The 19707-nt window shown below is 45.2% G+C and overlaps 2 protein-coding genes across 4 annotated transcripts in view; one reads left to right on the forward strand and one right to left on the reverse strand.

Annotated features, from left to right (window-relative positions):
* LOC129383766 (uncharacterized) overlaps positions 1-19707 on the forward strand; it is a 644189-nt gene that overhangs the window by 157239 nt on the left and 467243 nt on the right. Inside the window, exons 2-3 of one of the 3 annotated variants that reach the window (XR_008611637.2) lie at positions 14051-14242; positions 14722-14895. The exons of 1 other annotated variant lie outside the window; for it this stretch is intronic. The gene's annotated coding sequence lies outside the window, so the exon portion shown is untranslated. The remainder of the gene's footprint in view (positions 1-14050; positions 14243-14721; positions 14896-19707) is intronic. One more of the 3 variants, XR_011890258.1, reaches the window with a different exon arrangement.
* LOC126527057 (trissin receptor-like) overlaps positions 1-19707 on the reverse strand; it is an 85500-nt gene that overhangs the window by 53555 nt on the left and 12238 nt on the right. The gene's annotated exons all lie outside the window — the stretch shown is intronic.

Here is a 19707-nt window from a genome sequence, read left to right on the forward strand (position 1 = left end):
GCACGCACGCACGCGCGCACACGCACACGCACACCACACACGCACGCACGCGCGCACACGCACACGCACACCACACACGCACGCACGCGCGCACACGCACACGCACACCACACACGCACGCACGCGCGCACACGCACACGCACACCACACACGCACGCACGCGCGCACACGCACACGCACACGCACACCACACACGCACGCACGCACGCGCGCACACGCACACGCACACGCACACCACACACGCACGCACGCGCGCACACGCACACGCACACGCACACCACACACGCACGCGCGCACACGCACACCACACACGCACACCACACACGCGCGCACACGCACACGCACACCACACACGCACACCACACACGCACACCACACACACCACCCACGCACACCACACACACACACCACACACACACACACACACACACACACATATATATATATATATATATATATATATATATATATATATATATATATATATGAGAGAGAGACTGGATTTTTTAATGGGACAAACAGAAAACGCAGTTCAGAAGCATTACAAAAAATACTCTCGAACAGAAGAAAATATTGCTGTGGTACGCCCGTCGTGAAGTTTTCTGTATGGACAGAATATAACTGAGCTCGTCTTGGCAGCCAAAAGTCAGGCCTACCAGGACATTCATTACAAAAAAAAATTGTTTGCGATGACCGGCAGTGCAGAAAATCGCACCATAGTAATTTCTGTAGTGGCGATTGCAGTGCGCCTCAAGATGTGACCCAAGATTTTTTAGTGACGAAATAAAATATCTTCTCGTGGTTTGCCTCTATGGCTGTTATGCGTATTTTAGCTGAGAACGCATTGTACCTTTATCGCGGACCGACGCAGCCCAACACCTAAGCAAGCTAGCACACCGTATGACATTAGAGAAGTGGCACACACCTGAATTCACCCAAGATCGATTGCATTCCCTCGATCCATCTATGCAACTGCGGCTGTTACCAGGTCTTCCGCGAAATGAGGAAACAGTGCTGTGCCGCTTACGCTCGGGCATCGCATTCATCAATGCACATACGTTTTTGATTGGAATAGCTGATAGCGCCGACTGCAATGCCTGCGGTGTCGAGGAAACTATAGAACATTTACTGTGCTACAGCCCATCTTTTGAAAACGAAAGACATGACCTCTGCACAACTCTCAAACTAGATAGAACACTGTTCACCTTGAACAAGATCTTGGGACCATGGCCTCGCATATCGCAGCTACAAAATTCCACAAAAGCGCTGCTGCAATATTTGAAAGCTACTGGATTGAGTCTGCGTCTTTGATCCCGACTGAGTGACCGAACGATATCCCCAGTAGACTTTCTCTTTTTCTTTCCGTCCCCTTTTCCCTTTCCCCAGTGTAGGGTAGCCAACCGGGCTCAGTCCTACCTTTCTTTTATCATTTGCTCTCTCACTCTCTCTTAGCTAAGAACGAATGGCTTGTGCGAACGCCTTTGACTGCGTAGGACTGTCCTCGCACATAAGCACATTCACTGCATTCCTCTCTTCCTTCTTTATACCAGCCTCTTACACGTGTAGTGCAGCCAACCAGACACTTCACTGGTTAAAATCCCTGCACACGTCTGTCGCAGTCGTGGTCATCGTGATTTTATGGCAGGAACGGCTCCAAGAAAAATGTAGATATGCCTACGGATAATTAGATCTTCCGGATGCGTAGCGGCTCAGCATTTGGGACCATTGCCAAGGCGTATACTCGCCAATGCCTGATCAACGTTGTCGTTTACGTCATCGTGGTTTGTCATTTTCGTAGCTGTTCTCTTCGTCCCTATACAGTTGCGTCGTTGAGGCTGATTTGTGTTGCGAGCGGCACTCGCCACACAACGCTGCAGTGTTGAGGCCAACTGCAGCGAAATATCTCTTTGGCTAAATTGCCTAATAAATACGCATATAACGCATGCACTATTGAGGCAATATTTGCAAAACTGCAAGGCTGGTAGTTGTTACATTTTTGTACTTGCAGATTTTTTAAGTAGCACCTGAGCAGACGAGGAGTGTATCTGGTGGTTAGCGAATATGTCGTAAACTACAGCACGTCGCCTGCGAGATATTTCAGTGCGTCGCGGGCAGCCACAACCACCGCGGAATCTCGGAGGTAATACCAAAGGCCGCGCTGTTTCCCAACGTTCTGGTACAAACGTCACTTCCGGCGAACTGGTGGCTTCTTTATTCAGTTTCGGTATCAAAAACGTCTATTTTCTGGACCTTTCTGTGCCGCAGAGTCTACTCAGTTTCGAAAAATAAAATTTTGCACAGAGACCGCTATATGTATACATTATCTCAAATTAAGCTTTTTACGCTGTATAAAATTTCCTTGCAGTTGGCCTTTAAGGGTTCTTCGTAGAACATCAGTATCGCTGCTCGTTTTTACTGTTTTTTTTCCTTTGTTTATAGATCTTTCCTGCTATATATACTTAGCTTGCGAGTTTATGCAACAATTTGCGAGCGATAGCGTCGGAATGAATTAGGTACCATGCCCGAACACATGCGCGCAAACGCATAAATATTCACTGACAGATAGAGGGACTGGCGTTTCGAAAGCCTCTCCCATGTCACAACGAAGGCGCTCGTTAACCCAGCACAACCGGCCCGTACAGCGCAAAGCACTAATGAAAAACTTGGCTGGCGTTTAGCCGCAAAGAAGTTAGAGGGGAGCTCAACCGGACCGAAGCTTGCGGAGTAAATTCGCCGACCGTGTAATGTCCCGACAGTTTATCGGACGTTTCGTGTGCGTGTCCGGTACAGCAACCGGAAGTGCATCGTGACGCAATTCAGAGCGATCACTTGCAACAAGCGTGACATATATCACAGCGTGGAAGAAGGGAACTGCCTCTGCATCTTGCCATATCGGTGAACTTTTCCAAGAGGCTGACGTGGCATCTGGTTTTTAAGACTGAAATCGCAGGGGATTCGCTTATACAAGCACTAGTCGTAAAACTTCAGCTCCTAAGTTAATAACCCGGCCGCAGTATGCTATAGGTGGGAAATCGGCTTGGCTAACTGCAGTTACTCCCAAGTGAAATGGCTCGCACCTCCCAATACGATCAAATGAATTCGTGGAACTGTCCCTCAGAAGAAAGGCTAACAGGCTTACACTATTCAGTTTCTATGGTCAGCTGATTATTTCTGCCTTAACTCGCTCGCTGTAGAGACGTGCCGCCCTACTATCTTTGACACCATTAATAGGGTAGGCGACTGTGTGGATATATATCTTTTTTTTTTAGGAGGGTGCCCGTACAGTGATAAAATAAAAGAAAAGACATTAAAAAAAGAAAGAAAAGGAACATAACAGGTGATTTGAACTCGTGACCCTTGGATGTTGCCCGGAAAGATAGCTCAGTCGGCTGGTTCGTCAGGCCCCAGGTTACTTTCAAGCGCCATAGCTCCTGCTCCGAGCCTCATATTTACGTGGAAAGGGACTGATGTTGTCCATTTACGTAGAAAGGGAATGATGTTGAGTGGTTGGAAGGCATACTTTCTTGGAAAAATGGCCGCCCGAGGAGAAGAGCGAACTCGAGCGGCTTTAGAGACTAGGAAAAGCTTGATCACGTGCACGGCGAGCGCGTGATCTAATGCGCGCGCTGTTGCTTTGTCTCTGCGTGTAGTAGTTAAGAGAGCCAGTTTAAGGGAGGAGAAGAAGGAAGGGAAGGAAAGTCTCTGAAGCAAAATTGCAGCGCCGTGGTTTTAAAGCGCACCCGTGGTAGAGAAACGGAAGGCGATATAAGCATACGTGGCCATGATACGCACACGACAAACTGCCTTAAAATATTTAGACTTGAGGGAAAGCTTCGTTAACAAACTATAACACGGCAATCAGCACTCGAATACGAGGAGAGAAATTATTGAGACGTGGAAAATTCCCTTGAAATGAATATGGTGATTAAGACAAAAATGGTGATTAAGAATATACATCTATCACGCCTACAACCGCTAAAGCTTGATGAAACGAAAGATGACGCGCACAGAAAGTATTCTGCGCTGCAATAGATTGTTGCACTGAACAAAAGCACAATTTTCCCCATCTGCGAAGACTGGGAACAAAGTTTGTCAAATACATATTTGGAACATTCATAGATTGCAGGCAGACTTCCCTGTCTCACAGACGTCATTTTGATCACAAACACCTATATACATGGTGTATCAGCTATCCCGAACATACCTTTAAAACAAGGATGGTCCATTCTACACGAATAAAACCAAACGCATGCAGTACAGAGCCCAGTTGAGAAACCAGCAGTAATATTTCAGTCCGTCACACATAATGACCCAATTAGAAATAATTAGATAACATTATAATTGTTCTACTGTCAAGACGTCTGTCAAGGAGACTGCTTTCCCGCCGAGACTGCTTGACAGTGCTGCTACCTCGCGTGCTTGGGAGTGTTGTCACATGATGTTTTCTTATTTTGTGGGCTTTCTCTCTTCACCGGAAAGAGTGAACACACCATGAATAGCTCACAACGAACAAGTCATTTCGATGTCTCTTGCGATTCTGTACAACCCCTTGACATCTTGACAACATAGTATCATATAGACTATCGTAGAATTCCCAGGAAGACATTCACAGAAATGAAAATTAAACAGATCCAACAGACACCTTTGAATACTATATATGAGGTGAAAGTTTAGTGGTCGTATAAAAGCGATGCATAGAATTGCGTTTATTTTCTTCCTATGCACGGTGCAATATCATGCGATGTTTATGCTTACACACCGCATAAGTCAAAACTCTACTCTCGCCTGATGCCCTTGTTTATGATCTGCGCCGTCCCCAAGCTATTACGAAATGCAAACACCACATAATGTGGGGGCTAAGTGTGAGACGTTGACGCAGCGATGCCCGGAGAACGAAGGCTATGTATGATACTGGTCGACGGGAGTATGGTGAGGAGATGAGTATGCCGGGAGAAGTAAGAGACCTAAATACATTCAACACATATCCATTCTTGGCTTCCCCCCTTTTTTTTCGTTCTGCGCCGTCTCACTGGTTGATGGGCAGCTATTCATTTACCCGAAATGTTCAAACATTGGTAGGATTGAACGCTAGCTGACCCGTGCTATCGCGAAGGTCGAGTCAGAACCAGCCATGGAGAGCGACGTACATGGCAAGTGCGAACTCGAAGAGAGGTCCTGCATGGCATTTGCGCCTCTTCCGAGATACAAATCTATGCTGTAGACCATTAACAGCCGTGGATGGCATGTGCTAGAATTTTGTTTTCTGAAACCACTCTGTCCCTACCATTAGGGCCTGTGGGAATCATTTTGTATCGGCAAACTGAGAACGTTGTGTGCCGCGGCGGGATTCCTGCCTAATAAGTGGGTGGGCGACGACTAAAAGTACACGCGCACCGAAAAACACGCGCATCACGCCGTAGAACCTGAGGATATACACGGAAGCAACCACGCGTGCAGAACGAACCACCTGGCTTTCACAGACACGCCCTATAAAAAATACGCATCTACGCGACGACAAACACGTACAGGCTGAAGAATTGCCATATGGACAACACGCCCTTGCACGACATGTACCGTTTACATTTTGGACTGCCTGTTAGCAAGCACTGCTGAAAATACCTGCCAGGATTTGCGAATTGCTGCGCATTGTCAATAGTGACTGTCCTATGCGAAGAAAATGGGCGGGCCGACAACAGTATATGTACCATGACACTCAGTGAGCGATGCATTTCCAACGTTAGAGCACTGAGAGTGCCTTGCTTTGTTTTCCTTTCTTTCCCTGCGTTCTTCACCTATGCAAAGTTACTCGATAGTGCGCCGATAGCTGGCGGGCGTATTTTAACCTAACCTCCATTTGATGAGACGAGAGGAACGAGAAAAAAGCAAGAAATTTATCCCCCACTCATGCTATTTTTTGTTGTTGATTTTGAAAATGTCGCAAACATACGCCCGATGCTATAATTCTATATGGTCAGATGAGTTTATATGGGAACATACTGCTCTTCATATATATATATATATATATATATATATATATATATATGTATGTATGTATTGTAGGAATTCATATTATTGTAGAAATATTGTAGGAATTGTAGGAATTTATTGTAGGAAACTCATAGAAATCGGTCGAAAGTAACAAAGCAGCTTTTGTGTAGGAATTCATATTATTATATCAGGCACCGACACTGGGCGCGCGAGTCATACAGGTCTTTTTTTATTTTTTTTAACCATAGCTAGCGTCAGCTATAGTGTTAAATATGACACCTCCTTTATTTTTTTTTTCCTCTTCATGAAGCAGATGGTTTAGGTGATTTACTCGTTCCAATATACTGTGAGTTTAGCCTATAGAAGGGGCGACTTCAATTGCAAATAATAACATTTAATAATGAAAGCTTATATCGCCAGCCTCTGGTGAAGTGCCATAAGCAGGAAAAGTTATATGAAATGTACAGAAAATAACATAATAAAAATACGTCGAATACGAGACGGGATGGTTGACATAAAAAGAGAAATGGAACAAAGGAATAAAACATAGGCATAAAAGATGACAAAATTTTGTGCTGTCATTACACTGTTCGTGGCTGTCAGTCGCAAAAGAAGGGTAAAAGAAACAGAAACGCACAATATATATATATATATATATATATATATATAAAGGACACGTAGCAATGGGTGTCATGCAATATCTTTTCAGATTTCCACAGTGACATTGATGAGCGTAAAAAGACGAAATGTTGATACGAGCTAGAAACACATATTAATGACAGAAGAACAAGAACGTAGGCGACGACAACAAATAAAACCAGCACCACATAAATACATGAGTCCACAAACGGTTTTAAAAGACTATTGCTCTATTTCTTCAAACAATTATTTGGCTCGACAACCAGGGCTACAAGTGTATTTGACTCCTGAATAGTTCTCAGAAAGAAAGTAAATTTAACGCTATTTCTCTTCGGAAATATGGAAATATGTGAATGTTCACGTTTGTGACGAGTCCTTCTCCAAGTCGTTAAGGGGCGTGCACAATTAGTCTGGCTGAATTAATTTTTTTTTTCTGAGAAGCCCACATCTACCCTAGCCCCGTCGTCTTACATCACTGCAACCCGGGTTTATACCCAGTTGATGCGTGGAAAGCTTGCGGACAGCGAGCAACTCTGCGATACATGCGCTGGGAATATGCCGGCAACAACGGTAGTGAAACCACCTCCGTTCGCGACGCGTCCCTAACCGCGGCCGTTGCCAGAGTACGCGAGGCCTCTAGCTCGCTTCTTCCCGACGCCGCCCCGGCTGCGGGGGCCGCGGGGGACCTTCTCCGTCGGAGTCGCCGCCGCTTGGAGGCGGCTCTCAAAAGTTCGGAGTTGGAAGACCAGCTCCGGGCAGTCCGGCAAGCCGAAGATGCCGCCCGAGTCCAAGGACTTCGAGCCGCCACCGAGGCCACCACAACAAAACTGCCGCCCCATTCTTTAATAAAAATTATTCTTCTGAGAAGCAGTTGTAAAGCAACGTCGCATGACGAATTTCCCTTCATGGTTATAATTCTTGTGTGCCCTTTGGCTTCACAAGTAATGGTGAATCTTCATTTTTATAGCTCCCGTATGCGAGTCTCACTGCCTTTCTTTTAACATGCTGAAATTGCATAGCGTCATTTTATGACGTGTATTTTTACTTTTAGACAGTTTCTTTTTTCGCTTGCAACGGAAGCATAATTTTTTGCTACATCACCTTTCTCACCTGCAAGTTCAGGCTGGAATTCGTGTAGTCTCATCACCACAAGACTCAGAGTTGGCGGCCATGAGCTTGAAATAACGCTTAAACTTGACAACTAAAAATGTATTCGTTGACTCATCACGTACTCGAAAAAGCTAAGATTCTAGCTGATCTTAGTTTTCTTAGATGTCTCACACGTGGCGCGGTGAAATTACTTTGTCGAAAGCCAACGCAAATTGTCACTCATCTATATAAAGTATATTTTTCTTTATTTTATTTCGAGACTTCTAGACTGCTCCTGTGCGCTGCAGTTGTTGGCACATTTTTTAGCCAGAAGCATCTCTTAGATCACCTTACAGTCACTGAGCGAAAGAACCAGGAACGTTCAAACTGCGGCAACGCACTAAAAAAGAAGAAAACGCAGAAATGAATGATCTTCATTGTTTTAGCTCAGCCTTCTTTATTATTGTTCTTACGCAACTCTTTCGTGGATGAAGGGGGTGGAGTACTGAAGCGCTACTGAGGTCGACGTGGACAGCAGGTTGACGGCGTAATTGCCTGCCCTAGTTGAGAAATAACCGCCCGACGAGGTGGCTAATCAATCGATCCCCGAGCTGACAAAAATATAGCAGTATGGGGTCCGGCTCTTATGGCAATAGTTTCTGTATCGTCAGCATGAGCTTGAAGGAGGGAGGTAGGGGATAGGTCGACTACTTGATTCGCACCATCGAGCACTTCTGAAGGCTACAAAGGAGCTGAAAAGAGATGTAATGAGGTGTAGCTTTGACAATGAAAAGGCACGGAGTACCAAGTGGGTAGTGAGAGGAAGAAGTGATCGACTGGCAAAGAAATGGTTACGACCATCGATTCACATCGCCCACAATAAACAATTGCTGACTAACGTGGGCTCAGTCCGTTATGGCAAACACAGCAATCCCATAATGGAACTGCGCGCTCACACGAGCGGAACATCCTATAGCGCTCCACTGAAGTGCGCAGTCACAAATGGAGCTGTGCACTTTAGCGAACAGCAAAAAGGGAACTGCAAGCTGGGCAGTAGGGAACTTCTTGTTGGGCGATAGGGTTGCGTTCATGCCTGTGTTCGTTTATATATAGGTCTAACACAATAACTGGCGCACGAATAACAAATGCCTAATATTTTGTTTGTTGTTTCCGGTTCTAATCCTACAAGCATATCTGCGACATAATTTTCCTGAAGATATTTACAGTGACTAATTAATTTAGCTTCAATACTTGAAAAGAGGTCAAAGGATACGGACAGCCGAGCAGAAGACGCAAACCGTTTTGTCGTCTGCTTACTCGGACATATCTTTCACGCTGTTATCAAGCACTTAAAGATATGCAGCGTTTGTATGCCGCGGTAATACCTGCGAGTGTACTTTGTGAATTTTATCGGCGTATCTCGCACGTATCGTGAGTATCTGTTCACTCTGTAGAAGATATTGGAAAAAAATTGCCTTCACACGGGATGCGATGCAGACTTCGGGATCTTTGAACTCTGACACCATCTTCGAAGCTACACTCGTCTTGTCGCCAGCGTCATCGTTGTCATAGCTGTCATGAGGTCATATGTCTTAACGCACTAGTTGTCTGGAGAGTTCTCTTGTTCATGAACGGCTGTTCCTTTTCTTTTTGGTGGGGGTTGGGGGGGGAGGCGGCATTCTACGAGGCAGATTATTTAGAATTCTTCCTCCTCTTATTGAAGGGCTCTTCCAAGGAATATCGAGAAAGCCTGCTCCCGACGCCAGTGAAAAATTTATTCCAGGTCTTCCTTTCTTCCTATTTTGGAGAACCTGGACATTGCACACAAACGAATAAAAAAGCCGAGCGAATGCCAACACATAAAACAAAACAATAAAACAATAAATATTGCAGTGGCCAGTGTGCTGAAAATTGCACGCAGCACATTAGTGACCTGGCAGCGACGCCGATAAGTCAAAACGTTTTAGTAAAAAAGGACGAAACACTGAAGGAGAAGGGCGAAAAAAAAAAAAAGTGGAAAACGCTGTTTCATGCAGGCCTCGGCGTTAGGGAACGGGTAAACCTAACATGTTTCATTTCGCAGAACATCGTAGATATCGTGGCAAAAGGACTATATGCATAGATTGACGAGCGAATGGTGTAGCGATCGGCACTCAAAGTGCTTGCGGCCCCGGCACTCACTGAATGTACACTGCACCTTGCTCCTCAAGAAACTAAACTTCTTGCATATGAAACCCTCATTCGCCCCATTCTCGAATATGGCTGCGTTGTATAGAATCCATACAGATACTGTGACATCAAAAAACTAGGATAAGTGCAAAAAAGGCAGTGCGTTTTGTTTGCAGGAGATATGACAAGGAATTTTCGCCGTCTAACTCTCTTCCTCTACTTTGTCTCGCTCCTCTTGCAGAGCGTCGCAAACTTGAATGCCTAAAATTCCTTCACACGTTAATCAATTATCCTCGTCTCTTCTCTCTAGATAATTATTTGACTTTTTCCAAACCCTCATGTACGAGGAGTCACCATCCTCTAAATATCTCAATCTTTTTTGCCCGCAATGATTCTTCTGAATACAGTTTTTTTCTACGAGAAATTGAAGTCTGGAATTCGTTACCGAGCAACATCCTTTCACTACCACTGAAACAATTCGAGCAAGCTTGTTTATAAATGTTTGTATGTTTGTTGTTCATCTCACTACTGCAATAGCCTAATTAAAGGGACACTAAAGCTTACCAGAAAGTCAAGTTAAAGTGATAAAGCAATGCTCTAGAACGTCTAAGGCGTCAATATAATCGCGAACAGAGCTTTAGTAACCGAGAAATTGAGGTAAATGCATGACACGATTTGAGACCCCCCAGCGACATTCCGGTACTAGCCCGATGACGAAAGCACTCCTCATCATAATTTATGTCACTAGTACTCAACTACTCGTATTAAAAAGATCATTTCATTAGATTATAAGACGGAAGAAAATGCTACTTGCCTACTTCTATACGATTCTAAGAAAAAAATTACATTTTGACGTTACCCTTGAGTAGTATGGGTGATCGAAAGGTTTCGTTTTCGTTCGACTCTGCGCGCTCGACTTCGCGCCGCGCGCGCTTTGGAGTTTCAGTTGTTTCTTTATCGCGTCGTGCTGCGGTGGTCCTGCTGGCTCGCGAAACTTGCATTTGGAACAAGCAGCGAGAATGCCACGTCCGTGTGATGTCGTGGGATGCGCGAACGGTCCGCGGAACTTGGCCAAGGGCAGTTGCAGCGGCGAATCCAACGTTACTTATCACTGTGTGCCAACGAGTGAACCTCTCCGCTTGAAGTGGTTAAGTGCCGTACCTCTGCCACAGCGCGCTGGCAAAGAGCCGAAATATCACGTAGTGTGCTCGCTGCACTTTCGTCCAAAGGATTACGAGTTCAACGCCGGCTCACTGAAGTCGCGTGAAGTGCCTTTCAAAGCGGGCCGTCGTCGTAGTAGTACGCAACGACGCCGGCAGCGCGAGCCCTCAACAGCACATCACGTTCATCAGTGCTTAAATCGCCGAACTCGAGTCCAGCATCGCGAGCTAATGTGTCGTTGTCAGGGTCATCCATTGCAACGAGCGTCGAAGTTGGCGTCATAAAATAAAGAACCAGCTTATCGTCGTGCGCTTTCCCTTCCGCTAGCCACCATAGTTCCGCTTTCGCGCTGCTGTCGGCTCTGTCTTGGCTCTGTTTCTGGCCGCGCGTTTGCGTTTTGTGCAGAAAATCCGTAGCGCCGTCTGCGGGAGCCGTTTTACTCATCGACGGCGCAACGTCACTATGAGACCATGACGTCAATACTCCTCGATCGGAGGGCGGGTGATTTGAACTGCGCTAGAGGTACGCGGACGCTTCAGAACGCATTTTCTCTTAAAATAAGTCTCTTCTTCGCACGAAACAAGCGTTTCGAGGTTTCTGGGATGGTATTTCAACAGTCCACGTTGACTTAATATTAACCTTTAGTGTCCCTTTAAGGCTGCAGTATGTATGTGTGTGTGTGTGTGTGTGTGTGTGTGTATGTGTGTATGTGTATATAGATAGATAGATAGCCCCTAGAAAGTATAAAGCATTAATAGCGCTAGCATGGACTTTAAAACTAGCATCACCGTAAAATGCAAACGACGGCAGCACACAAGCAATCGAGATATCGGCAATAAGATACCGCAGATCCGGAAGAGGAGTGAGCAGCAGATTCGCTCGTGTCGCGACAACGCCAAGATGAAACGCCGCGCAGTAACCAGATCTATAAGAAAACGCAGCCTCAACACCGGTGTGAAATACAAACTACAATATTTATCCTACTTTCGACCGTACCGAGTTTCCGAAACCTGACTACGACTATCGCCAGTGGTGATACCAGGAGGGCAAGAACCAGGAGTCTATTATCATGTCTCAAAGCTTAGCTTTAATCTTATTTACACACCTTCGTATATTTCTTCACGTATCGAGCAATATGGTTGGCCTGAACACAAGTCGCACAAACGCTTGTCTGTACTCGTTTATACCACAGACTTCGGAGGACTGGAATCACCCTCTGGGATCGGTCACATCTATGCAAGGCATGGTTCGCTTGTGCGAAAATTAGCCAACATTGTATAAACGGGAATTTTCTCTTATCACTGCGCTTCTGAATTGTACCACAGCCATCGGTAATGCTTTCGGACGTTGACATTACTAGCGAATGAAAACTGCCTTACATGTATGCGTTGTTATCTTTTATTTCGGTGGCGGTTACTCCTTTTGTCATAGCGGAAACAACAATTTAAAAGCAATATGTAAGAAAATGAAAATAAACCACGTCCTAGGGTCATAAATCCACAGCACACAGTCCTATACGCCCATGAACCTATTAATATAAAAGTCAAATGCAAGTTGCACCAAAATGAGTTTGTAAAGAAAGTCACAAACACACACAACCGGCCGCGATGTAGATTGTGATGCGCATATAAACATATGAGGAATGACACAGAGTTAAAATAATGCACGCACGAAATACAAAAAAGAAGAAATTATAACACGTAATATACAAGCACTAATAAATACAAATAATAAAGCAATTTATAGTAACATCGTGTGATAATTCAATGCAATATCTAGTACTTGTTAAGCATGCCTGTCCCTTCGTAAAAATGTTCAAGTGCGTTGAATGCTTTTCGCTGTGCTATTTTGCATGGTATTGTAATATGTTCTAAGAAAATGTTTCATAACTGCGAGTTCATTGCCACCGCAAGCTTGCGCAGGTAAGACTGTTATCAGAAGAATGCAAAAGCACGACGTTGGGAAAGAAGCACGGAGCTGTGGCGTGTGACGCTTTCGCATATCAATTGAGGAAGACATGTGCCAAATAAAAGATGAGAAGAAGGTATCAGCAGTGGACATCAATCGAAAAGAATTTCTGGCGAAAACAAAGCTTATACTGAAAACATGAACTATATATTTAAAGGACGTGTTCTATAGGTCCGGATATTGTCTCATTGGAAGAATCTGCAGGTGGCGCACATTTGAAGTTAAATATTTCTTTACTAACTGTCTGGCCGTGGCACGGCCTTAGATATAATATAATGCGAAGATGTGGGATCGTTCCCCACCTGCGGCAAGTTGTTTTTTCATACACTTTCATTGCCATTAATTTATCATTTCTTGAATTGGATCAATAAGTACAAGTCATTTCCTCTCTGTTGTCCTTGGCGTCTTTGTTTGTTGGCTTATCATGATATTATTAATAAAGGTCGGGCCCCTCGGTTAACTCCCTTTCTTCTCGTTCATATATATATGCGTGTGTTATTCTAAGTGCGTGGCAACTACAAAATGAAACGTTTGTGGAGTTGCCATTTCGTAGCAGCTGTAAGCTAAGGACTGGCAGAGAGAGAGAAAGCGAGAGAGTCAGGGATGGCGTTATATGGGAAGTGCTGATAGTGGTTAGCTCCAAAATATGAGTGTAAACTAAAGGCGACAGGAAGAAAAGGAAAGCGCTCCAGCCGGCAGACATCTTCTGCATGTTCCTAACCTGCTTATGCATGCGCAACAAGACCCTACCAACTTTACCTTCGCGATCTAAGTGTGTTCTTTTTTCTTTCTTTTTCTTGCATACAATTCCTCACTGCGAATTCCTCACTCCAACAGTACTGACTTCAAAGCGCACAAGACCGTTACGGAGAACAAAGACAGATTCTCTCACAAAATCTACGTTCCAAAACTCGTCGCGAGAGCCGCTACGCGTCTTCGATATCGCGCCTTCTTTTCTTTCCCACCCATCGGACGTTTTTTTTTTTTTCTCTATGTTCCAAATTCACTGCACTCGTTTTACACGATCTCTCCTGAGGGCTCTATTCCTGCAGGGGTATTGGGATTGCAAGCAGTGCAACTGAACGAGAACAGTGCACAGGCGGCGGATCAAAAGGGACGAGTCCCGAGAGAAAGTACCACACGCAATGGGCGGTGCAAATCGCAGCAGAAACGGCGTCTCACTGTTCCTGGAGGTCTTCTTGTTCCCTTTGTCTTCGCCATCACCATGGTAACGCTCCATTTATTTCCCATTCATCTGCTATTGTAGACGCTCTGCAGCCTACTGCATGGGCAGAGTGCCTCAGCCTGTTGTCGACTCTATTGTCAGTAGTGGTTTACGAACGCGGATGCGAAGCTGTTGAGAACGGAGCCATGTCGGTACCTGCTTTCGACGACAGCAGTAGTCTGCGTTTTCTTGATATCACTGTTGTCCAAAGCTAGGGCATGAGTGCTCCCTGAGGAAGGACGAGACAAATAAGTGTAGTTATTTTACTTGTTTCTTTGTACCTTAGCAAGTTTTCTTGATTTGTTTCCACCATAACGAGAATCGATGTTTATGCGTTCTGGAGAGACGCGTTTGTTCATGGTGGTGGACTGATGAGCACTCTTCCCAGTTACATTTTTATTTTGTGCATTGTATATGTTGGTCTTGTGCTCTTCGTATCTCTTTTTTATTTAGAACGATCTTATGCATAATTTACGTTTCAGAGAAGAGAAGGTATCATGCAACGCCTGCAGCCGCCGGTTCTTTGACCGCAGCTAATGAAGGAATTCACAAAACAACTGCATAGGAATTTTAGGAAAGCACTGCAAAACTGCTGTTCACTAATACAAGGAAGTCAATGTCATTATATGCATCATGGATGAGATTTATGCACCGAAGTAAGTAAGCCTCTGGAGTTTTCCAATGCCTCGAAATTTGAAGGGAGATTGATGAGCTTGTACGGCGTTGTTCTTTTAGGTGAAGGCTTACTGTATGGAAAAATTAACATTACAGCAATGGAATATTTCTTGATATGTGACTGCAAGCCTGTGAAGCTCTTTGGTGTCATGAATAGATATCCCATGACTAAATGGCTGTTTTAATTTTCTAGACACACCGAAACCCAAGGAATATAAAGAGTTTGTTGGCCCGGTTCATAGCGGGGGAGATCATACCGGTATCATGACATATTCGCAGATATCCAGAATAGTTTTGTGATCGTGAGTACCTAAAATTTAGGTTCAGTGCTCGGTGGGTTCGGCTCGCCAATGAAAATGTAAGAATTCAATAGTGACGTGCTTTATTACTGAGTGCCATAGGCATTTCCACGGGCTACTGTTACAAAGTGAAGATAGCTTTTTCAAGAAGTGCCGATTTTACAATAATAGAGACACGGAGCTTTTGTACAGAAAGCTACTGATTCATTCTATTCGTCTTTCACAAATTGAAAAACAGTGAAATGGTCTTACTGACTGCTGCGGTTTAGATTCCGCAGTAAAAGGCTGCGGGGGGCAGGTCTGAGTCACAAAACGGTGATGGCATGACGCTGAAAAGCAGGCGCGCAAAACATGGACGCGAGAATCGGTCTTTTCAAACCCCCGCCCACACACTTGTACTCGTGAGAACTTATAGAGCGCATATCATGGTATGGGTCTAGTTTTCACCAAACGACACGTATCAGTGTCCGGCTGTGTCTTGTATCAAACCTATATCTATTGTATCGGACTGATGACTATAAGGGGGCACAATACGTTAGCGTTAAGTAAATGCTAGCGGCGACATCCGTTCAGTCAATTAACGTCCGTATTTCCGTCCGTAAGTGATTTCATCTCCCGGTTTCTACACTTATTGGAGCGTTACTATATTAGCTCGTAAATATGAAGCTTCAGACAATGCAGCCTACGGGGCGTCGCTAATACGCAGCCACTATGCACGCAACCTCGCGACAATATTCTCGCTAATGAGTGCGCAATAACTTTCCGGTGTGACGTAACGACGGACTGTTAGCGTAAGAAACGTAACGGGATACGAATGTATGTGTATGATGAGGTGAATTACATCGCGAACCATCATCGATAATGCACCGCACAACTCGACTCTTGATTCCCACTCCCCGTCACCGTTATTATTGGTTGTTGTCTAACGGCCTTCCGTTACTAACTAGTAACCAGGTTCTCCATTCGTTGCCTTTTGTGTCCCGGCTGTGTCATTAGCACACGACGCCGCAGTGCCATTACCATGAACATATTCAAGTCACAGTACTATAACTAACAACTCATCTCAGAAGTTACTCTCTGAACTTTCTGACGCAGTTGACATTTAGTTTCAATAATTCAATTGACGAAAATGTTAAAGGCAGATCCACACGCTTCGTGTCAAATGAGCCCGACTTTGTCATCTTGGCATCTTCGATTGCAAGAAGTGGCTACGCCAATCGTCCTTTTTGTACTTGTGTTATGTGCGTACCACATACTAAAAGCTAAAGCTTTGACAAATTTGAAGCCGAAGTTAAATTTGATGTTTGTTGTCACGTCATCGTGCTTAACGGTTTTCCAAAGCATTATCAAACTGTATACCCGGTTATGTCTACGAATGCTTTAAGTAATATGTAAAATAGCCGTTTTTAATTAAATGTATGGTTCCTTCGGATACATACCGTCAGTGGTGGTCGCTATTTAACAGAAAAATCCAATCATTACCTTTTAAACTATCAGTTTCAGCGGAAATTAAGGCGAGCTCTTTGTAAAAGTATGAACTTTTCAATCTGAAAAAAATGCGATTACCTGCGGAACTGTTGCACGGCGAATTTCGCCTATCAAAGCGCGGGAAACCGAAACTGCGAAGCTGGAAGGAGTGCGAAGCCACGCCCCTGGATGCGACATTCTGCTTACATCATCCAGCAGCGAGCAGCCAGCGCACTCTGGCTTCGTGCTCCTCGCAGTCGCAGCATCTCTATGGTCGCAGCGTGTTGGCTGTCCGCTGCTGTATGACGTAAGAAGAACGTCACCTCAACGGGTGCGACATTGTGCTCACTGCAGCCTTTACAGAACATTTAGCTTATGTATTCGGAGTAAATGATGCCTGTACCGGAAGTAACCTTCCTTCTGAGTGTGATACGGTGTGCACGCTGTCACTCAATGAAGACCTTGTTTTCAAGTGTATGAAGCGCCTCGAACCTTCCCTTTTTTGTGGCGCTGATGGTATCCCTCCAGAACTTCTTAAGACGTACGGAAGAATAGTTGCCTCTGTTCCCACAAACATGTTCAACAATTCCCTAAAGTCTGGCACGTTTCTTAGCATTTGGAAGGCAGCACTGGTAGTGCCCGTAAACGAATGGGGCAATAGAAGTGCAGTTGGTATCTACAGGCCTATGTCCATTCCTCTGCGCTGCATCAAAAATGCTTGAATCTGTATTACATCGCCCTGAATCTGTCAGTGCGAAGAACATTTTGATAGATGAATAACGTGGCTTTGTATTACGTCGCTCCACAACAACAAACATGGTCACATTTATGACACATGCTTCCAATGTAATACATAGTAGCGGCCGATTAGACAATCTTTGACCCGCGTAAATCATTCTATGTAATTTGGCTTGGTTTCCTTATTACAAAACACCCTCAGATCCTCACACCTTCCATCCCTGCACTGGTATCAAATTACCTGAACCCTTCCAAAGACTCCCAGTTCTAGCAGGCTACACAATATATGAGTATGACTTTCTTTGTCGAAGGCCCGTTTGACGTCTAAAAAAAGTCCGCTGTTGTGATATTTACCCTAGCTCGCTCAAGTTTAACGCAGGTAAAGATATCCGAAATTGCATCCAAGGTGCATCACCGCCTTTGAAATCCTGTCATGTGAAGGGAAGTGCGTCTGTTTGCTAGCACCACCGTTGCAGCCTAGTGTCAATCATTTTCTTCATGACCTTGCATAAACCGTTCGTCAGACTCACAAGACGAAAGACTCAAGAGAAAGAGGAGTTTTACCAGGCTTCAATACAGTTATCACACGTGCTGTTTTCCAAGAGTCGGGGACACACTCCTTTTTCCACAGGTCATTGAGTAACTCCAAAAGTGCTAGTCTAGCATTAGGTCCCATATTTTGCAACGTACTCTATGTACCCTTTTACAATGGAGGAGCTCGAGGCGGCACTAGCTCTCTGCAGGCGCTCATCATCTCCGGGTCCAGATGGTATATCATACCGAGCCTTGTGCTATCTCGGAGAATCCGCACGGATAGCACTATTGAGTCTCTACAACACCTCATGGCAGGAGGGAAATGTTCCTGACGAATGGAAAGTGAGCCGCCTGGTGCCAATCTTGAAGCAGGGCAAATCCCCGCTAGAGCTCACCTCTTACCGCCCGATAGCGTTGGCCAGCTGTGTAGGAAAGATAATGGAACGGATGTTCCTTGGCCGCCTGGAATGGTACCTTGAACACTACAAGATTTATCCGAGTTCCATGGCTGGTTTCCGCGTGACCGTTCTTCCATCGACAATGTAGTTGATCTCGTTTCATATGTCCAGCACGAAAGGTCCCGTAAACGTTTATCTGCAGCTTTATTCTTAGATGTGAAAGGGGCATACGATAACGCATTACATGAGGCTATTCTCGACGCTCTTGTGACGGTTGGCCTAGGTGGCCGAGTATTTTTATGGATTGCAAGTTACCTATCTGCAAGATCATTCTATGTATTAACTGACGATGGCCCAACTACGCGACGCTATACCAGCAAGGGCGTTCCTCAAGGCGGTGCTCTCAGCCCAACGCTATTCAACCTCGCTCTTATTGGGCTTGCTGAACAGTTGCCAACTACCACCAAAATTTCAGTATACGCAGACGACATCTGTCTCTGGACTTCGGCAGTCACACGTCCTCAGATACGTGCACGGCTTCAGAGAGCGGCTACTTTGACAGCGAGCTACTTGTGTGAACAAGGTCTCAGCATATCGCCAGAAAAATGCGCCCTAGTGGCGTTTACTCGCAAACCAATGACGCCTTATGTCATCTCAATCAATGGGCGGACCATTTCCTATGTCAGAACCTACAGATTTCTTGGCGTAATTATCGACCGAGACCTCTGTTGGAGCCCGCACGTGGCTTACATGAAACGACGCCTAACAGTAACCTCCCAGTTGTTTAAATACCTGACAGGAAAGACGTGGGGGATGTCAGTAGACGCAATGCTGAGACTCTACAAAGCTCTCTTTCTCGGTTTTTTAAGATACAGTCTACCTGTACTGAACAACACCTGCAAGACAAATATTCGTGTTCTGCAAGCAGCGCAAGCTCAAGCACTCAGAGTTTGTCTTGGTTTGCCGAGATGCACGTCAACTGAGGCAACTATTGCGATTGCTCGGGACCATCCAATGCAGACTCACATCACGGTGGAAACCCTGAGAACGCATATCAGACATTTGGCACGGGCCCCCTATCACCACCTTGCAACACTACCTTCAGACAGGCACCAAGCATCATTCTCAAAAACTATTGTCAAGTACAACGACAAACTTCCCTCGGGCTTCACCGCTGCACCTAAACCATCGATGCCCCCTTGGTGCCTTGTCAGCCCCACAGTCCATCTCAACGTGCCAGGAATCGGGAAAAAGTCTGAGCTGTCGTCGCCTGTGCTGAAACAACTGTCTCTGCTTCTTCTGCACGAGAGGTACGCAGACAGTGCACATATTTATACTGACGGTTCCACAAACATCC

Source organism: Dermacentor andersoni, chromosome 9 (assembly GCF_023375885.2).
Source record: "Dermacentor andersoni chromosome 9, qqDerAnde1_hic_scaffold, whole genome shotgun sequence".
Taxonomy (NCBI): domain Eukaryota; kingdom Metazoa; phylum Arthropoda; class Arachnida; order Ixodida; family Ixodidae; genus Dermacentor; species Dermacentor andersoni.